Source organism: Oncorhynchus tshawytscha, linkage group LG07, assembly GCF_018296145.1.
Source record: "Oncorhynchus tshawytscha isolate Ot180627B linkage group LG07, Otsh_v2.0, whole genome shotgun sequence".
NCBI classification, from domain to species: Eukaryota; Metazoa; Chordata; class Actinopteri; order Salmoniformes; family Salmonidae; genus Oncorhynchus; species Oncorhynchus tshawytscha.
Window position 1 is genome coordinate 2,524,594 of NC_056435.1, and position 13,644 is coordinate 2,538,237.

Here is a 13,644-nt window from a genome sequence, read left to right on the forward strand (position 1 = left end):
TTCTCTGGGTCCTCTTCAGAGTGGCTGGTCCTACTGGCTTCTCTGGATCCTCTTCAGAGTGGCTGGTCCTACTGCCTTCTCTGGGTCCTCTTCAGAGTGGCTGGTCTTACTGCCTTCTCTGGGTCCTCTTCAGAGTGGCTGGTCCCACTGCCTTCTCTGGGTCCTCTTCAGAGTGGCTGGTCCCACTGCCTTCTCTGGGTCCTCTTCAGAGTGGCTGGTCCTCTTCAGAGTGGCTGGTCCTACTGCCTTCTCTGGGTCCTCTTCAGAGTGGCTGGTCCTACTGCCTTCTCTGGGTCCTCTTCAGAGTGGCTGGTCTTACTGCCTTCTCTGGGTCCTCTTCAGAGTGGCTGGTCCTACTGCCTTCTCTGGGTCCTCTTCAGAGTGGCTGGTTCCCACTGCCTTCTCTGGGTCCTCTTCAGAGTGGCTGGTCTTACTGCCTTCTCTGGGTCCTCTTCAGAGTGGCTGGTCCTACTGCCTTCTCTGGGTCCTCTTCAGAGTGGCTGGTTCCCACTGCCTTCTGTGGATCCTCTTCAGAATGGCTGGTCCCACTGCCTTTTCTGGATCCTCTTCAGAATGGCTGGTTCCCACTGCCTTCTCTGGATCCTCTTCAGAGTGGCTGGTCCCACTGCATTCTCTGGGTCCTCTTCAGAGTGGCTGGTCCCACTGCATTCTCTGGGTCCTCTTCAGAGTGGCTGGTCCCACTGCATTCTCTGGGTCCTCTTCAGAGTGGCTGGTCCTACTGCCTTCTCTGGGTCCTCTTCAGAGTGGCTGGTCCCACTGCATTCTCTGGGTCCTCTTCAGAGTGGCTGGTCCCACTGCATTCTCTGGGTCCTCTTCAGAGTGGCTGGTCCTACTGCCTTCTCTGGGTCCTCTTCAGAGTGGCTGGTCCTACTGCCTTCTCTGGGTCCTCTTCAGAGTGGCTTGTCCTACTGCCTTCTCTGGGTCCTCTTCAGATTGGCTGGTCCTACTGCCTTCTCTGGGTCCTCTTCAGAGTGGCTTGTCCTACTGCCTTCTCTGGGTCCTCTTCAGAGTGGCTGGTCCTACTGCCTTCTCTGGGTCCTCTTCAGAGTGGCTGGTCCTATTGTCTTCTCTGGAACCTCTTCTGAGTGGTCGTCATCCCCAGGGCTCAGCCCACATTGAGGCATGTGGATGTGATGTCTGTTGAGGATCAGCTGTGATACCTCCAATGGAGCGGACAGCTCTGGTCTCAGGGTCTCCATTGACTTTGCATTGGTCTGGATATGTGAATGTTAGGGAAAACAAAGGAGATGAAAGTAGGCAAAGTCAATGGGCGTAGAGGTATGGAGAGGCGGGTTATGACAAAACCTTGTCTATTTCAAATCTTCTCTCATTGATTGAGACAGGTGGGCCCACCCGAGAGTGCCGCATGTCATGATGACACTCACCTGTTTCAAACAATGAGAGAAGAATTGAAATAGACATGATGACGGCGTACACATTGCTGGATTACTTCCTGGAGCAAAACATGTATTTATTTGAATAATGGAGCATTTTCTATATTCAAACGCACCTCCTGCAACTGGACATGGATATTTTAGACGATACGTTTGGCCGAATCGAGAACGAAGATAGTATCTCCAAGATAAGGTTGGTCGAAAATCCTCCGTGCTACACCAAACAGTACCTAACCTGTCACTCCCAGAAATGGTTACCAAACATCTTTGACTAAATCCCATTATCTGGTGTAACAATCTGTATCTATGTAACCGAAAAGCATCTTCAAGTGACAGATTTCCCACAGGGCACAGACGTCATTTCAACATCTAGTTTTGATTTTAATTTGGTTGAGTTGTCAACTAACTTGAATTCAACGTGATATCAATAAAACATTTCACAATGTCATTGGATTTAGGTTCAAAGTTGGGTTAAAAAAAACATGAAATTCCTTTTTAATCCAATCCGTTTTTGGCATAGACTGAACATCATCACATTTCATTTTTGGTTGAAATGACATAAAAACAACAGATTCAACCAGTTTCTGCCTAGTGGGATGCTTTAGTCTAAACTTAACATAATGAATAGTGTTTGACCTGAAATCATCATTTGATCCTGAGAGATGAAATCCAATTTTAAAGGAGCAAAAGCTAAATAAAAACACCATAGTATTACTTAAAGATGTGGGCTTACCTTTAACACTTCTTGTAGATAAGAAATACTCCAACAACAAGCAAAACTAAGGCCAGGACACCAAAAGCAGCTAGTATGAGGATCCATGGAATAAAACACATGTCAGATTTATCTGTGACTGTCTCTTTGTCTCTCTCTACTCACAAACCTGCATAGTTCTCCCATCTGATATACAAAAAAAGTCCCTTGCGTTCTCATCACGGGGATGTTTGGAGAGAGCCGCATATAGGGTTTGCTTATAAGAGAAGTAAAAAGATAACCAGAAACAGAAATGTCTTTAAAAAGTGTGGACTAACCAAGGTTCTTGTTCAGCACCTTAACACATGACACAGTCGTTGGCAACCTTTTTGTGTTTGAACCTTTTACATGGTTTGCTCCTGAGTGGCGCAGCGGTCCAAGGCACTGCATCTCAGTGCAAGAGCCATCACTACAGTCCCTGGTTCGAATCAGGCTGTATCACATCCGGCCATGATTGGAAGTCCCATATGGCGGCGCACAATTGGCCCAGCGTTTGGATAGGGGTAGGCGGTCATTGTAAATAAGAATTTGTTCTTAATTGACTTGCCTAGTTAAATAAAGATTACATTTTAAAAATGTGTTACATCCCCGCCTTTAGCTAGTACCTAAAAAGAGGTCCCGATCCATCATTGGATCACAAGTCCCAACCTTCCATTTAGGAAACAATGACTTTACAATGAATTTCACTCTCTGCTGAAAGGTCTGTATTTTTCCACCAATCATACACCCCCACTGAGCTGCTTGGTTAGCTGTCTGATAGTGATTTCTCCTGTTGTACTGTTCAAGGATGTCCTCCCTTTAAAGTCACGAAATTCCCATACCTCAGCACTGTCCCATTCCACCGCCTAGTTTACACCATGTTTCCAGAGGATCTCCTGTAGAACTCCACCACGGATCCCAGGGTTGAGAATGACATTGCCGTTTGTTATGACAAATGGGTGGTGGACGGTCCAGCTGCTATGGGATGAGAACAGAGTTACACCACAGTTAACATGACAGTCACATTGCCCTCATACGGTATAAATGGGCTGAGTTATTGTAGGGAACAATGTTATTACCCTGTAATACAACAGTCTTCCCCTAGTTTATTTTCTAGACAGTGCAAAGACCCCAAAAGCAACACCTGGCACAAAATGCAGTAACTGAAACCCAAAATATTTTAGGGCGGGGAAACAGAAGGTGTGGAGAATAGATGGTGGGTAAACTCTAGCTAGGTTAGTAATTAGCCTAAATTCAGTTGTAGTATTTTCCAATGGTATAAAGTACTTAAGTAGTACATTAAAGTATTTTTTACTTAAGTAATTTTGGGGGGGTATCTGTACTTTACTATTAATATTTTGACAACTTTTACTCCACTACATTCCTAAAGAAAATGTAAAAATTACACCATACATTTTCCCTGACACCCAAAAGTACTTGTTACATTTGGAATGCTTAGCAGACAGGAAAATGGTCCAATTCAAACACATCAAGAGAACATTTCTGGTCATCCCTACTGCCTCTGATCTGGCTCACTTAACACAAATTCTTTCTTTGTAATTTATTTTACCTTTATTTTATTCAGGCAAGTCAGTTAAGAACAAATTCTTATTTTCAATGACGGCCTAGGAACAGTGGGTTAACTGCCTGTTCAGGGGCAGAACGACAGATTTGTACCTTGTCAGCTCGGGGGTTTGAACTTGCAACCTTCCGGTTACTAGTCCAACGCTCTAACCACTAGGCTACCCTGCCGCCCCCCCCATGATGTCTGAGTGTTGAAGTGTTCCCCTGGCCAAACACAAATGCTTTCTTAATATAAGGACTGTGAAATGATTTATACTTGTACTTTTGATACTTAAGTATATTTAAAACCAAATACTTTTAGACTTTTACTCAAGTAATATTTTACTGGGTGACGCACTTTCACTTGTGCAATTTTCTACTAAGGTATCTTTACTTTTACTCAAGTATGACAATTATGTACTTTTTCCATCACTGGTATTCTGAATAACCTTTGATGTCAACAAAACAAAATACAAAATACAAAATATTCCCGGAGAAAAGCTGATCTGAAACCAGTATCATAACTTTTAGTAATATCCTTCGTTTTTGTCTTTTCTTTTTTTACATCATTTATGAGAATGCCCAAATATGGAGTTGTGACATTTAATGACACACAATGAATGTAGCCTGGATGTTTATTTTGACATACATTTTATCAGATCGTTTTGTTAAAAAAAAGGTTGTGTTTAGGACATGCCTGAGAAAATGCCTGTGTTGATACTGATGAGAAGTTGAAGAGTTTGTTTGAACCTTATTTCAAGATATGACAACTCTGGACTGCTGAGGGAGTAGAAACAGTTGAAGTCGGAAGGCTACATACACTTAGGTTGGAGTCATTAAAACTTGTTTTTCAACCACTCCACAAATTTCTTGTTAACAAACTATAGTTTTGGCAAGTCGGTTAGGACATCTACTTTGTGCATGACAAGTCATTTTTCCAACAATTGTTTACAGACAGATTATTTCACTGTATCACAATTCCAGTGGGTCAGAAGTTTACGTACACCAAATTGACTGTGCCTTTAAACAGCTTGGAAAATTCCAGAAAATGATGTCATAGCTTTAGAAGCTTATGATAGGCTAATTGACATTTGAGTCAATTGGAGGTGTACCTGTGGATGTATTTCAAGGCCTACCTTCAAACTCAGTGCCTCTTTGCTTGAAATCATGGGAAAATCAAAAGATATCAGCCAAGACCTCTGAAAAAATTGTAGACCTCCACAAGTCTGGTTCATGCTTGGGAGCAATTTCTAAATGCCTGAAGACACTACGTTCATCTGTACAAACAATATTACGCAAGTATAAACACCATGGGACCACGCATCCATCATACCGCTCAGGAAGGAGATGCGTTCTGTCTCCTAGAGATGAACGTACTTTGGTGCGAAAAGTGCAAATCAATAACAGAACAACAGCAAAGACCTTGTGAAGATGCTGGAGGAAACGGGTACAAAGTATCTATATCCACAGTAAAATGAGTCCTATATTCGACATAACCTGAAAGGCCACTCAGCAAGGAAGAAGCCACTGCTCCAAAACCGTCATAAAAAAGCCAGACTACGGTTTGCAACTGAACATGGGGACAAAGATCATACTTTTTGGAGTAATGTCCTCTGGTCTGATGAAACAAAAATAGAACTGTTTGGTCCTAATGACCATCGTTATGTTTGGAGGAAAAGGGGGGAGGTTTGCAAGCCGAAGAACACCATCCCAACCGTGAAGCATGGGGGTGGCAGCATCATGTTGTAGGGGTGTTTTGTTGCAGGAGGGATTGGTGCACTTCACAAAATAGATGGCATCATGAGGCGGGAAAATGTGGATATTTATTTTAACTTTATTTAACTAGGCAAGTCAGTTAAGAACAAATTCTTATTTTCAATGAAGGCCTAGGAACAGTGGGTTAACTGCCTTGTTCAGGGGCAGAACAGATTTGTACCTTGTCAGCTCTGGGATTTGATCTTGCAACCTTTCGGTTTCTAGTTCAATGTTCTAACCACTAGGCTATGCCCCATATATATTCCATAAATTGAAGCACCATCTCAAGACATCAGGTAAGAAGTTAAAGCTTGGTCGCAAATGGGTCTTCCAAATGGACAATGACCTCAAGCATACTTCCAAAGTTGTGGAAAATGGCTTAAGGACAACAAAGTCAAGGTATTGGAGTGGCCATCACAAAGCCCTGACCTGAATCCTATAGAAAATTTGTGGGCAGAACTGAAAAAGGGTGTGCGAGCAAGGTGGCCTACAAACCTGACTCAGTTACACCAGCTCTGTCAGGAGGAATGGGCCAAAATTCACCCAACTTATTGTGGGAAGCTTGTGGAAGGCTACCCGAAACGTTTGAACCAAGTTAAACTATTTAAAGGCAATGCTACCAAATACTAATTGAGTTTGTAAACTTCTGACCCACTGGGAATGTGATGAAAGAAATACAAGCTGAAATAAATAATTATCTCTATTATTGTTCTGACATTTCACATTCTTAAAATGAAGTGGTGATCCTAACTGACCTAAAACAGGGACTTTTTACTTGGATTAAATGTCAGTAATTGTGAAAAACTGAGTTTAAATGTATTTGGCTATGGTGTATGTAAACTTCCGACTTCAACTGTGTATATATATATATACACATACATACACACTGCGTGTACAAAACAGTAAGAACACCTTCCTAATGAGTTGCACCCCCTTTTGCCCTCAGAACAGGCTCAATTCGTTGGGGCCTGGACTCTACACATGAAGATAGGAGAGGAGTCTGTTCCACTCTGCAATCATGGCATCCAGCCCCATCACTTTTATGACCATGTGCACCCCAGCAAGAATGGAATCGTGATATTTGCAAAATCCCTGAAAGACACTGCTTTAGAGCAGACCACCTCCAATAACTACAGGACCAGAGACTGCCCAGCCCTACTGGAGCCCCAGGGCCATTTCACAGCACACAAGGAGCAAAAAGCTGCATGTATGCCACAACATCCCTGGTCCCAGGCTACATGCTGCCCCTGGTTTTCATGTACCCCCCACCCCCCAAATAGTTTTGACAGTGAATATATGAATGTATTTTCCTTTTATAACAATGGCAAGGTCTACTAGCCACTGTATGTACTAGTTCACTAGCCATGGGGGAAGGTTCTGGAGGACTGCTAGCTTTCCAAGGTTAGGGTAACCTGGGAAAGGAGTCTGGTTGCCCCCTGGGAATGGGCCTGGGTGGAGCCATGGGCTGATGCAGACCTGAAAGACTGGACGTGAGTTAGGATCGTGGATTGGAGGGAAGAGGTCCCTGAAGCAATAGCAGTTGGTTGTATTCATTAATGTCATATTGGGTGGAAGCTACTGAAGTTTTAAGGAAGTATTTTTAATGTAAAGTACATTTAAATTTATAGAACAAATAGCCGGTGTCAAAAAATTAAAGGAATTGCCGTAGATCGTACAGACATGTCCTTGTTTATTGTAAGTGTATGTGTACGTCTGTACTGGTGTGCGCGTTGGGTTATGTTACCCATTGATTTTTATTATTATGTTTTCTGGTGGGTTTTCATAAATAAACAGCGCCGTTGGAAACAGTTATTTCTCTCCTGCGTCTCACTTCTCTGCCGCCAGTTAAACACCCTTACAATGCGAGGGAAGAGGTCCCTAAACCAATAACAATTGGTTGTTTTCATGCAAGTGATATGGTGTGGAAGTTATTAAAGTTCAAAGCATGTATGTTTGACATGTAGTTAAATAAATGTAATTTAAAATAGCCAAAGTCAAAACACACAAAAGTAATTGTTGTAGATTGTACAGACGAGGTCCCTGAACCAATAACAGTTGTTTTCATGCAAGTGATATACGGCCGAAGCTATTGATGTTTTAAGGAAGTATATTTGGCATATGATATTAACTTAATTGAAAATAGGCAAAGTTCAAAATTACAAATGTAATTTCCATAGATTGTACAGACCAGGTCCCTGAATCAATAATAGTTGGTTGTATTCATGCAAGTGATATGGGGTTGAAGCTATTTATGTTTTAAGGAAGTTTTTTTTTTTTTTTTTACATATTAAAACATTTTATTAATTGGAAGCAGCCAAAGTAAAAAAAATAAGATAAATATTTCTAATATTTCTAAATCATGTGGTAACCTAGCTATTGAAGTCTTTCTGTTAACACAAGGTTTGAATTGCACTTTTAATACGGTCCCTTATCTGTGACGACACAGAGAATAAGCCATAGACATTATCATATAATTTTGGGGAAAAGTAGATTGTACAGACGAATTCCCTGAACCAATAAATTGGTTGTATTATTGCAAGTTATATGGGGTGGAAGCTATTGAAGTTATAAGCAATATTATTATTATTTTATTTATTTAATTACGTATAATGATATTCAATTATTTGGATGGGAGAGTAGAGGTCCCTGAATGTATTTCAGTTGGGTTGAGTTTAATTTCATGTGGTTACAAAGCTATTTAAGTTTCAGTTAACACTACATTTTAATTGCACTTTAAGCAGTGGCGTGTATTCATCGAAGCAAATGTGTGTATGTGACCAACGTTTTTTTGATTTGATTTACATGCAATATTCTTTGTGGACTTTACTGGACAGAGGTTGCCATCTGGTTTTGTGATTTAAAAAAAAAAGGTGTCTTTGAATTTATTCTGTCACTGTCTTATTGTCTCGGCCTTTAGGCCTATATATCACGGTCACAAGGCAGATTAATTAACAGGTTATAGAGCAAACAAGCAATTATCACACAGGTAGTAATAAGGTTTTTTTGCGGGGAGGGGTTTATCCACGCACTAAGGGACCGTTTTCAGACGGTCCCTTAGCTGCGACTACACGGATAATCAGCCATAGAAATGTACGTAAAATATTTTTGGGAAAACAGAACGGAACAGGGAAAACAAGGGGTGCAACTTGTTCGCCATCGTCAGCTGATATGACATGTATATCATGCCATGTTCTGTTGAGGAATTGAGGAGAAGTCGGAATCTAAAGCTAAATTCACCGCACTCTAGTAGTGATCCTAAATTCAGTTGGAGCATACAAAATCAATTTTCATTAAAAAAATTAAAAATAGTTAGCAAACGTTCCGGGGTGTAGAATTAGACTAACAGCAACCAATACCATATTATATTGCAAGGGCAATCCGATTTTTCTAGGACAAGAGAGGAAGTGAAGAGGTGATCAGCGGTCAGCCAATGGAACGCAAGTGCGATCTATATGAAAGTGAAATTATTTTAAGGACTATTATGGGTGTGTCGTGTGTTTGTTCATACTCACATCCAATGTAGTCGACCACGATTACCTTCTTACGGTTTGAAGTCATCCGAGGTCAAGGAAATGATTAAAATTCGGAGATGTTGCCGATGAGGGTGATTATTATTATGGATACCTGTGTGATAACTCGATCTGGCAGAATCGAGATACGAGCTCTTATTTCAGAGAGCGCTCCGTAAGCCACGTCCCAGTGGGCAGAGCTAGGCATGTTGGACCGGGACATGTTTTAACACGATAAAAATACTCATTTTACTGTGGGTCCGCAATGGTTCTGTGTAGCCTAGTTATGCTAATATGTTTGAGATCAGTGTATTGCAGTTAATTTCGTTTGACTTAATAAGCAAAATATCTTTGAGTAGTAAACAGGGAAACAACGATCAAGACCCAGACATTTCGCAATAGAACATACAATCGTTTCCTACCTTAATTATTGGGATCATCTAATTACCACCAGTGTTTGGAATATGATGAGCTCTTTGACAAAACAGACCATGGGAGATTTATTTTGAGAAAGGTCCGCGGTGGGTCTGTGTAAACTATGCAGTTATATTGGAGAAAGGTTTATAGCAGCGAATGTCATCAATTATTTTACTGTTATGGTATTTATAAGTAGCAGCCAGGGAAACTAATTGTACTCACTTAGTGATATAACATGTCAATTTTTCTGCCTGTGGCGTTCTTTACCTGATTTTTTAGGATGTCCTGGTGATCACAACAACTACTTATTTTGCTCAAATAGATATAGAATTAAATGGTGTTTTCTTTGAAGAGATGAGTCTGGCCAGAACATTCAGTTTTCTAGGCATTCACTCTGCATTGCTTTATTTGACTGGTTTTAGGCAAGATATAGAATCTTGAAAGCATTTTGTGACAACTGCTGATGTAAAAAGTATTTTAAAACATACATTTGAATAGAAAGGATTGACTTAGTCATTTGGCCTCCATATCCACCAGAGACATTTCCATCACCCAGTTAAAAGCCATTTTTGTTTAAGTGATTAGCAAATATAATGCCATATAAAAGGTGTTGAATCAATGGCTCATTTGTTTGGGGGAGAAAAAAACAGTAAAAGTGTCAGTTGGGACCCACTTGGCAGCTGGGGTGCTTTTAATCTGAAACATAGGAAACATAGCAAAGTCCCCCTCTGGCCTGACCGTTCAAGTACATGACATTGCTAAGTGAGACTTACTGTCATAGGAGTGTTTAAACAATTCTAGATTTAACTTTGGATTGGAGATGTTTGATATGGGTCTGGAAGGAGAGTTTACAGTCTAATCAGACACCTAGGTATTTGTAGTTGTCCACGTATTCTAAGTCAGAGCCGTCCAGAGTAGTGATGTTGGACAGGCGGGCAGGTGCAGGCAGCGATCGGTTGAAGAGCATGCATTTAGTTTTACTTGTATTTAAGAGCAATTGGAGGCCACGGAAGGAGAGTTGTATGACATTGAAGCTTGCCTGGAGGGTTGTTAACACAGTGTCCAAAGAAGGGCCAGAAGTATACAGAATGGTGTCGTCTGCGTAGAGGTGGATCAGAGACTCACCAGCAGCAAGAGCGACATCATTGATGTATACAGAGAAGAGAGTCGGTCCAAGAATTGAACCCTGTGGCACCCCCATAGAGACTGCCAGAGGTCCGGACAGCAGACCCTCCGTTTTGACACACTGAACTCTATCAGAGAAGTAGTTGGTGAACCAGGCGAGGCAATCATTTGAGAAACCAAGGCTGTCGAGTCTGCCGATGTGGTGATTGACAGAGTTGAAAGCCTTGGCCAGATCAATGAATACGGCTGCACAGTAATGTTTCTTATCGATGGCGGTTAAGATATCGTTTAGGACCTTGAGCGTGGCTGAGGTGCACCCATGACCAGCTCGGAAACCAGATTGCATAGCAGAGAAGGTATGGTGAGATTCAAAATGGTCGGTAATCTGTTTGTTGACTTGGCTTTCAAAGACCTTAGAAAGGCAGGGTAGGATAGATATAGGTCTGTAGCAGTTTGGGTCAAGAGTGTCCCCCCCTTTGAAGAGGGGGATGACCGCAGCTGCTTTCCAATCTTTGGGAATCTCAGATGACACGAAAGAGAGGTTGAACAGGCTAGTAATAGGGGTGCCAACAATTTCGGCAGATAATGTTAGAAAGAAAGGGTCCAGATTGTCTAATCCGGCTGATTTGTAGGGGTCCAGATTTTGCAGCTCTTTCAGAACATCAGCTGACTGGATTTGGGAGAAGGAGAAATGGGGAAGGCTTGGGCGAGTTGCTGTGGGGGGTGCAGGGCTGTTAACTGGGAGTAGCCAGGTGGAAAGCATGGCCAGCCGTAGAAAAATGCTTATTGAAATTCTCAATTATAGTGGATTTATCAGTGGTGACAGTGTTTCCTATCTTCAGTGCAGTGGGCAGCTGGGAGGAGGTGTTCTTATTCTCCATGGACTTTACAGTGTCCCAGAACTTTTTTGAATTAGTGTTGCAGGAAGCAAATTTCTGCTTGAAAAAGCTAGCCTTGGCTTTTCTAACTGCCTGTGTATAATGGTTTCTAACTTCCCTGAACAGCTGCATATCACGGGGGCTGTTCGATGCTAATGCAGAACGCCATAGGATGTTTTTGTGTTGGTTAAGGGCAGTCAGATCTGGGGAGAACCAAGGGCTATATCTGTTCTTGGTTCTAAATTTCTTGAATGGGGCATGCTTATTTAAGATGGTTAGGAAGGCATTTTAAAAAAATAACCAGGAATCCTCTACTATCCTTCCAGGATACCCCGACCAGGTCGATTAGAAAGGCCTGCTCGCTGAAGTGTTTCAGGGAGCGTTTGACAGTGATGAGTGGAGGTCGTTTGACCGCTGACCCATTACGGATGAAGGCAATGAGGCAGTGATCGCTGAGATCTTGGTTGAATACAGCAGAGGTGTATTTAGAGGGCAAGTTGGTTAGGATGATATCTATGAGGGTGCCCGTGTTTAAGGCTTTGGGGAGGTACCTGGTAGGTTCATTGATAATTTGTGTGAGATTGAGGGCATCAAGCTTAGATTGTAGGATGGCTGGGGTGTTAAGCATGTTCCAGTTTAGGTCGCCTAGCAGCACGAGCTCTGAAGATAGATGGGGGGCAATCAGTTCACATATGGTGTCCAGAGCATAGCTGGGGGCAGAGGGTGGTCTATAGCAGGCGGCAATGGTGAGAGACTTGTTTTTAGAGAGGTGGATTTTTAAAAGTAGAAATTCAAATTGTTTGGGTACAGACCTGGATAGTAGGACAGAACTCTGCAGGCTATCTTTGCAGTATATTGCAACACCTTTGGCAGTTCTATCTTGTCTGAAAATGTTGTAGTTTGGGATGAAAATTTCAGAATTTTTGGTGGTCTTCCTAAGCCAGGATTCAGACAGAGCTAGAATATCCAGGTTGGCAGAGTGTGCTAAAGCAGTGAATAAAACCAACTTAGGGAGGAGGCTTCTAATGTTGACATGCATGAAACCAAGGCTATTACGGTTACAGAAGTCATCAAAAGAGAGTGCCTGGGGAATAGGAGTGGAGTTAGGCACTGCAGGGCCTGGATTCACCTCTACATCGCCAGAGGAACAGAGGAGGAGTAGGATAAGGGTACGGCTAAAAGCAATAAGAATTGGTCGTCTAGAACGTCTGGAACAGAGAGCAAAAGGAGATTTCTGGGGGCGATAAAATAGCTTCAAGGTATAATGTACAGACAAAGGTATGGTAGGATGTGAATACAGTGGAGGTAAACCTAGGCATTGAGTGATGATAAGAGAGATATTGTCTCTAGAAACATCATTTAAGCCAGGTGACGTCATCGCATGTGTGGGTGGTGGAACTGAAAGGTTGGATAAGGTATAGTGAGCAGGACTAGAGGCTCTACAGTGAAATAAGCCAATAAACACTAACCAGAACGGCAATAGACAATGCATATTGACATTAAGGAGAGGCATGCTTAGTCGAGTGATCAAAAGGGTCCAGTGAGTAGTGAGGTTGATTGGGGTCACGGCGATTTAGACAGCTAGCCGGGCCATCGGTAGCAAGCTAGCATAGGATGGAGGTCTGTTATTAGCCACCTCGTGCATTTCAGTCGGTAGGATTAGTGGGGTTCCGTGTGGTAAAGGGGATGAATCCAAGTCGCAAAAAAAACAATAGATATAGTTATAGAGGCCCAAGAAAAAGAAAAAAAAGATATAAATAACATAATAACATAATAATAATAACAATAACAAATAACATAAAGAGATGTGTAGAAATATAATCATCCTCTGTGTCTGTAGATAATTTTCCCTTAATGTATTTGTCATGTCAGCCAGGCCAATCTTTTCAAAGTAACACTATCTAGTTGAGTAAAATAAGGAGTCTATGGCTTCATTCCTTGTTTCGTTTTAGACTTGTTACCTGGTAAATAACCAACAACCATCATGAGGAAACCGTCCATGTCAGGTGAGGAAACAGTCCATGTCAGCCTAGCGCATCTTTTTAAATAAACACCATTTATTTCAATCTCTAGTTGAGTAAAAAAAACAACGTTTTGTTCTGATTAAAAGACAATACAGAAAATTACAGTAAACAGTGCCACGCTCAGGCAGAAAACTATTTGAAAACAATAAGTAGTTTTGTTGTGGTCACCAGGAAATTTGAATAATTCAGGCAAACAACGCCACAGCGGGGCAGAAAAAACAGCATGTT

General features: G+C 41.8%; 1 long non-coding RNA gene across 1 annotated transcript; it reads right to left on the reverse strand.

Annotated features, from left to right (window-relative positions):
- Positions 1 to 222: 222 nt before the first annotated feature.
- LOC112253672 lies at positions 223 to 9,464 on the reverse strand. The gene is made up of 3 exons (XR_002954056.2): positions 8,976 to 9,464; positions 2,988 to 3,123; positions 223 to 1,235 (listed from the first exon to the last, which is right to left on the reverse strand). It is a non-coding gene; the product is annotated as an uncharacterized LOC112253672 (long non-coding RNA).
- Positions 9,465 to 13,644: the final 4,180 nt, after the last annotated feature.